Below are 5,395 nucleotides of genomic sequence, written 5' to 3'. Positions count from 1 at the left end.
TTGCAGTTCAATCTGAACTATAGATCTTCATACTGACTTTTCATTGCTTTAGATTCGTTAACAAACTTCTTCCATGGCCTACCAATCATTTAATCTGCTCCAGCTCATCAGCTTCCTTCATTGAATACCGCATGTAAACATTTAATGTATTTTGTTATAGCTCGGTTACAACTTGGTAACAACTTGGTGAATACTAAACTTCACTCGGTAGACATTCCACATTTATTAACCGATAGTGATAACCTTAGGGTTTACCGACTAGGTTCCTTAAGGTTTACCGACTAGGTTCTTTGGTTGATAACATAGTATAGTATTAACCTTTACAATTTAAAACTTATGTATGATGTTAAAACAATCTAAAACATCATGATCTCATCATTGTATGATTTGGTAGGAGTTGCCCATTGCATACCTTATTCATCCCCTTATTCATCATATTCTTTCCTGTGTCTTTTACCGACATCTTTATAATCTTCATATCATACTTCTCAAGATATGGCAACATCATACTAAATTAGAAAATCAATTTCTTGACATCAATGACAAAATAATAATATCAAGACAGTAAAACATCTTTAATCAGTTATATCCATAATCATCAACAACCTTCTCAATATCCTTATGAAATGCCAACAATCTTTTATTGTCTATTATAATGCAATATTGACAACAATCTCCCCTTTTGGCATTGATTGCAAAACTAATTGATTTGACCTTAAAAGATTTGGATTGCTATGATTCTGAAATGTCAAAATTCTCTCCCCCATACATTAGACTTCTCCTTATTTCTGTCTTCTTTCCAATCTATAGTCTGCACAGTTTTCTCTTAGTCTTCTCCCCTGATAGGTCTTCTCTCTCAGTTGTCTCTTCTTGATAGTAGTCTTCTCCTCCTGTGTAGGTCTTCTCCCCCTTTGAGAACAATGCCAAGAAGTAAAGAACTAAAACATAATTTATTTCTGTAAGAAGTTATTTCCTACTGTTGTGTATCAACTAAGTCTCGGTCAGAGCATTTGTCTTCAATTCCTGTTCACTATAATATTTCTTGTATTAATTTCTGTACACCTTTAGAAAACATCCTGAAGTGTATAACTCGGCATCAATTCCCAAAAGATATTCATTAGAGTCATCAGATTGATGCTTTCACCAAACTCGGTCAGTGAGTAGAAGATAGGGTTAGGACCCCTAACTTACTTCTGAGATATTCAAAAGTGTCCTTTGGTAGTGGTTTGGTGAAGATGTCTGTTATTTTCTCCTTTGTGCTAACATATTCCAACACCACTTTCTTCTCTTGAGCTTCTTCTCTAAGATAATGATATTTGATAGATATGTGCTTTATCTTAGAGTGCATAACAAGATTCTTTGAAATATTAATGGCACTAGTATTGTCACAAAATATAGTTACTGGCTCGATAGCTTTTTCATTTATACCTTCGAACAGTTGTTTGATCCATGCAATGTTGGTACAATTCAATGTTGCAGCAACGTATTCAGCTTCTGCTGTTGACTGTGAAACACATCCTTGTTTCTTGCTAAGCCAACTCACTAGTCTTTCTCCTAAAAAGAAAGCTCCTCCACTTGTGCTTTTTCTGTCATCAATGTTGCCTACCCAATCAACATCAGTATAAATTTTTAAATCAAAATAATTTCCTTTCTGATATACTAAGCCATAATCCTCTATGCCTTCAAGTATCTAAAAATTCTTTTGATTGCTGTCATGTATGTTTCCTTAGGATCTGCAGAGAATCTTACAACTATACCTACTGTATGTGCTATATCTGGTCTACTGTGAACAACATATTGTAGTTTTCCAATCATGGATCGGTAGAGTGTCTCATCAATAGATACAGATTCATCATTCTTTGATAATTTGCAATTGGTAGTCATAGGAGTACTTACTGGTTTTGAATCATCCATTCCAAATTTCTTCAAGATTTCCTTTATGTACTTGGATTGAGTAATGAAAATCTCATTTTTCATTTGCAGTATCTATAAACCTATAAAATACTTTATCTCGCTGATTAATGACAGCTCAAATTCTTTGCTCATTTCATTTCCAAAGTTATTGCATAAAGAGTCATTTCCACAAAATATAATATCATCAACAAATATGGCTGAGATCAATATTCCATTTTCATCATTCTTCATGTACATGTTGTTGTTCTCACTTGTCCTTATAAAACCAATCTTAATCAAATAAGAGTGCAATCTTTCATACCATGCTCTTGGTGCTTGTTTCAAATGATATAAAGCTTTGTTCAATTTACATACCTGATCTTTATTATTGTCTTCAACAAATCCTTCAGGTTGTTCAATGAAAGCTTCTTCTTCTAATATTCCATTCAGAAATGCAGATTTGATATCCATTTGATATATCTTGAAGTTATTGAAAGCAACATAGGCCAATAATGTTCTAACTCCTTCAAGTCTAGCAACAAGAAAAAAAATTCACCATAATCAATTCCTTCTTCTTGAGCATAACCTTTGCAAACTAGTCTTTCTTTGTTTCGAATGACTTCACCTTTTTCATTTAGCTTGTTTCTGAAAATCCACTTTGTACCGATTACATTTTTGTCCTTCAGTCTAGGGATTAGTGTCCATGTGTCATTCTTCTTGATTTGATCAATCTCTTCTATCATAGCATTTACCCAATCTTCACTGTTAAATGCCTCTTTTACTATTCTTGGTTCAAATTCATATATCAAGCATGTGTTCTATCTCAGTTTGTTCCTTGTCATCACTGGATCATCCTTATCTCCTATAATCTGACTTGGTGCATGATGTCTTCTGACATACTTGGCTAATACAGGCTCGGTAGGCTCTGTATGATCTTCTTCATCACTCGGTAATTGGATATTCTCTTCATTTTCTTCAATAGTCTTCTCGGTAGGACTTCTTGGTTGAACATAGACAAATTCATCATAGTCTTCTGGTTCCTTGGAATTTCCTTCATCATTTCTTTCTGCAAATTCATCAATTTTCACATTTGCACTTTCTACTATTTTGTTAGATGATTTGATCAGACATTTAAATACTTTGCTTCTAGAAGAGTAACCTACAAACATTCCTTCTTCACTTTTCTGATCAAATTTGTCATTTCTATCATCTTTATGAACATAGCATCTACTTCCAAAGATTTTAAAATAACTAACATTTGGTTTCTTATCATACCAGATTTCATATGGTGTCTTCAAAGTACATTTCTTCAATTAAACTCAGTTCAAGGTGTAAATAGCTATGCTTATTGCTTCTCTCCAAAATGTTTGTGGTACCTTCTTTTCAATCACCAGTGTTCTAGCACAATCCACAATAGATCTGTTTCTTCTTTCAACTATTCCATTTTGCTATGGAGTTCTCGGTGTAGAGACTTGTCTTTTAATACCATGATCATTGCAAAATAAGTTGAACTCATCAGATGTGAACTCTCCTCCTCTATCTGATCTAAGACATTTCAGTTGTCTTCCTGTTTCATTTTCAACTCTTGCCTTGTACCATTTAAACATTTGAAAAGCTTCTAATTTTTCTTTTAAAAACATTACTGACATCATCCTTGAATAGTCATCCACAAATAATATGAAATACTTATCACCATAATAACTTTGAACTTTCATAGGACCACAAAGATCAGTGTGCACTAGATCTAAAATTCCCTTAGAAGTGTAGGACTTACTTGTAAAGCTTGATCTTATCATCTTACCCATCTGGCATCCTCGGCACATAGCATTCTTAGGTTTTTCAAGACTCGGTAGACCTCTTACTCTGTGCTTCTTACTTATTTTGATCAGATTATAAAAATTGACATGACAAAACCTTTTATGCCATAACTAGATATCATCAATGTTTGCATGAAAACACTTATTTTGAGTTGAGTCAAGGTGAAATGATTACCTTTTGTTTATGTCCTAGTAGCAGCTAACTTTCCATTTTTGTCATGAACTTTGACAATTCCTTTCTGAAATTCTATTCGGTAACCTGTGTTGTTTAGCTGTGCTACACTCAACTAATTGTATTTCAAACCTTCAACCCAATAAACATCATTGCATCTTGCATTATCAAGAAGTGTTATAGATCCTTTACCTCTTACCGGACATGGTGCATCATTACCAAATCTAACATAGCCTCCATCATAATCTTCTAATATAACAAAATTATGTTTATCTCCTATCATATGATGTGAGCATCCACTATCTAGAATCCAAGAATCATTAGTGTTTATGTGAGATATTAGGGCTTTTTCTTCATACCTTTCTTCATCTGAGCCATCCTTGATAGACACATAAACTACTCCCTCTGTATCAGTCTCATCTGATTTAACATTGTTAGATTCCTCATCAGCTATTAGGCATGTCTTTCTATCTCTTCTTCTGAAGTCTTGGTGTCCTTTGTAATGATTATCTTTCTATCTGTTATCTCAGTAATCTCTTCTTTCAGTAAAATCTTTGTCAGGATAGTTAGAAGCCATATGTCCTATTTTATCACAATTGAAACATTTCAAAGGTAGTTTTCCTTTATACTTACCTTTGCCTCTCGGTAACCTTTTGGCTAGTAGTGCTTCAAACTCTTCTTGCTTTCTGATTTCTTCATACATTTTGTGTACTTCTTCCATGTTCTTCCAAAATCTTTCACTTGCTCCACTATGATCTCCTTCAGAGTACTTATACTTTCTTTCATTGTAATCATTAGATTCATCAAGATGAAAAGAACTAATTGCAAATTCAACTTTATTTACCGAAGATCCACTGTTATCAAAATTACTAAACTCAAATGCATGTAGCTTACCAATAGTAGCATCTAAAGAAACTGGCATATTAGGTACAGACCTCAATTCATTGATTGCAGAGACTCGGATTGCATAAGCTAGTAGAAGGGTTCTCAATAACTTACTTGTTATATCCTTTCTTCAATAGTTCCACCTGCTCCTTTGATTTGATTGACAATATCCTTTAGTCTTGTACTGTACTAAGTTATGTTCTCACCTTCATTCATCTTCATAGATTCAAGTTGTCCTCTCAGAATGTCTACTTTTGCTCTTTGAACATGTTCATCTCCTCCATATACTGATATGAGCTTATCCCACATTGCCTTTGCATCATTGCAGCCTTCTAGATCATTAAACTCTAAATCAGTTAATGCAGATGTTATTTCAATCATTGCTTGAATTTGTTCTTGCTTTGCCCTTATCTCTTCCATAGTCAATGGATAGGTGCTTGGTGCAACAAAATCATTCTCCAGATAGTATACGACATATTCTCCAACTCCTGATAGATGTAGCTTCATCCTTTTCTGCCATGTAGAGAAACTTGACTTGTTCAGCTTCGGTGCATCCCTCTTATACATCTTTAGATCTTTAACTCAAGTGCCTTTAAAATTTCCTTCCAAAGTCCAAAGCTCTGATACC

The sequence above is a fragment of the Cryptomeria japonica genome, chromosome 7 (assembly GCF_030272615.1).
Source record: "Cryptomeria japonica chromosome 7, Sugi_1.0, whole genome shotgun sequence".
NCBI lineage: Eukaryota > Viridiplantae > Streptophyta > Pinopsida > Cupressales > Cupressaceae > Cryptomeria > Cryptomeria japonica.
The sequence above is the reverse complement of the archived record's forward strand: the minus strand, read 5'-3'. Positions refer to the sequence as shown.